Source organism: Nannospalax galili, unplaced genomic scaffold, assembly GCF_000622305.1.
Source record: "Nannospalax galili isolate Female #2095 unplaced genomic scaffold, S.galili_v1.0 scaffold368, whole genome shotgun sequence".
Classification (NCBI taxonomy): Eukaryota; Metazoa; Chordata; class Mammalia; order Rodentia; family Spalacidae; genus Nannospalax; species Nannospalax galili.
The window spans coordinates 774,342-776,153 of NW_008359963.1; the positions used below are offsets into that span (position 1 = coordinate 774,342).

Consider the following 1,812-nt stretch of genomic DNA (forward strand, 5'->3'; position numbering starts at 1 on the left):
CTTTAGTCTCTTCAAATATAAAGTGGAAATAACGATGAGGAGGTAGCTACCACGGGAAGGTGCTGCTCTTTGACGTAATTGCAATCCATTAGGGATCGGTTCTCAGACTCAAGTTAGAAGTGAGAGTTCAGGTATGTCAGGCGGCCATTGCTGCTTTGAACGCCTCAGAAGGGGAGGATTTATTCATCAGGGGAGAAAAAGAAGAGCTTGTGAGGAGTCAAAGACGATAATAAAAAGTCCAGCATGAGAGCTCGTTCTAGCAAGTGTGAGGACCCGTCTGATGAGAAGTCCAAGGATGGCTCTAAAGATAAGGGGCCACTAAGGACTCAAGGGAGAAGGTCAGTGGCCGGGACAGGGCCCAGATGAGGTGAGGTGCCTCAAGTGGACGTAGCAGCACTGGTTCTGTCCAGCTGAACCTCCAGGTTGGGCTCCAGCAGTGGCCCAGCTCCTCTTCTGCATCCAGCCCTCAGGAAGCTCTAGCATATCCCATGGCTCCAGGTGCAGCACCCCGTGCGCTCTGAGCCCTTCTGAAGGAAAGCGCAATAGGCACTGCTCCTGTTCCAAATCCAAACTACCTAAGAGCAATGAAAAGGAGGAAAGGGAGGAGCCCCTCCCCCAAACCCACCAAAGTGCACATTGGGAGGCTTACCAGGAATGTGACCAAGGATCACCTGGTGGAGATATTTTCCACTTTCGGGAAAATTAAAATTATTGACATGCCTGTGGAAAGGATGCCTTCTCTATCAAAAGGCTACGCACACATGTAGTTTGAGAATCCGGATAAATCCGAGAAAGCACTGAAATGCATGGCTGGAGGACAAACATGGCCAGGAAGTCTGCTACTGCAGCTGTGTTGGACCCTGGCCTCGGCCACCCCGTCGGCGATTCAGCTCTCCCAGGAGAATGCTGCGCACTTCCCATGTGGCGCAGGTCACCCCACGGATTGGGGGCGGGCTCTCTCCCCAAGGCCCAGATCCGCTGGTCCCCGAGGTCCTCCTCGCCTATCTGCTGCTGCAATGGGAGCCACTCCAGCTCCAATTCCTCCTGAAAAGCAGGGCCGTTAAAACTGACTGGGAGGCTGTTTGGTGGCAGCGCCAGTTGTGGCAAGCTTCCCTCCCAGGAGAATGCTGCGCACTTCCCATGTGGCACAGGTCACCCCACGGATTGGGGGGGCTCTCTCCCCAAGGCCCAGATCCGCTGGTCCCCGAGGTCCTCCTCGTCTATCTGCTGCTGCAATGGGAGCCACCCCAGCTCCAATTCCTCCTGAAAAGCAGGGCCATTAAAACTGACTGGGAGGCTGTTTGGTGGCAGCGCCAGTTGTGGCAAGCTTCACTATGGCAGCCTGGGACCAGTCAGACAACCTTGTCATGTCCTTGAGGTTGCCATGCCACATCTGCAGGAAAGGAGACCAAGCTGCTGTTCTGTTAGGCCTGGTCACCGTCCCTGCCGAGTCCTCTTCGGCTTCTAGGGCTGAGCACCTGGGAAGGGTCCCTACACCCCATAAATGGTGGTCTTTCTGTGCCTCCATGTCTGCCTTACTCTGACATTGGTGAGCCAGGTCCACAGGGTCTTATGGCACCTACCGGCCCCCATTTCACCTGCCATTCATGGAGCTTCTAGGGCTGAGCACCTGGGAAGGGTCCCCATAATGGTGGTCTTTCCGTGCCTCCATGTCTGCCTTACTCTGACATTGGTGAGCCAGTTCCACAGGGTCTTATGGCACCTACCGGCCCCCATTTCACCTGCCATTCATGGTGGTCTTCAGGTTAAATTTGGCAACATGTATGTTGCTTGCTTCTTTTATTGTGCAGT

The 1,812-nt window shown here is 54.5% G+C and overlaps 1 protein-coding gene and 1 pseudogene across 1 annotated transcript in view; both read left to right on the plus strand.

Moving 5' to 3' along the window:
* Positions 1-1,048, plus strand: part of LOC103726286 — a 1,682-nt pseudogene extending 634 nt beyond the window's left edge.
* Positions 1-1,812, plus strand: part of Dnah14 (dynein axonemal heavy chain 14) — a 322,248-nt gene that overhangs the window by 43,085 nt on the left and 277,351 nt on the right.